The following is a 326-nucleotide window of genomic DNA, read 5'->3' on the forward strand; positions in this document are numbered from 1 at the left end:
TATACCTTTTTAGTTGCTTATAGTACGAAATTATATTACGCGTTCCTCACAACATTTAACCTAAATACTAGACAGTTTAATTTATATTGATATTACGATTTTATTATATTACTATAGTGATATTAATGATTGATGTTTTCTAAAAATACTGACGCATATGTCGTCTGCTAGTTATTAGAAGTTTCATATTGCACATGCGCACAACATTGACGTCATTATGTACTAACCAAACCTTTCTCGATAAGCACAATGTAATCGTTATTTATTGAGAATATTTAATCTCAAAAGTAATACTTATTATAATTTTTGAAATAATACTACGTTTA

General features: G+C 26.4%; 2 protein-coding genes across 2 annotated transcripts in view; one reads left to right on the forward strand and one right to left on the reverse strand.

The window, feature by feature from the left end:
- Positions 1-326, forward strand: part of LOC108578278 (protein argonaute-2) — a 10,511-nt gene that overhangs the window by 3,708 nt on the left and 6,477 nt on the right. The gene's annotated exons all lie outside the window — the stretch shown is intronic.
- The window catches only part of LOC108578279 (39S ribosomal protein L53, mitochondrial), a 1,913-nt gene that overhangs the window by 1,204 nt on the left and 383 nt on the right, over positions 1-326 (reverse strand). The gene's annotated exons all lie outside the window — the stretch shown is intronic.

This window comes from Habropoda laboriosa, unplaced genomic scaffold, assembly GCF_001263275.1.
Source record: "Habropoda laboriosa isolate 0110345459 unplaced genomic scaffold, ASM126327v1 scaffold6078, whole genome shotgun sequence".
Classification (NCBI taxonomy): Eukaryota; Metazoa; Arthropoda; class Insecta; order Hymenoptera; family Apidae; genus Habropoda; species Habropoda laboriosa.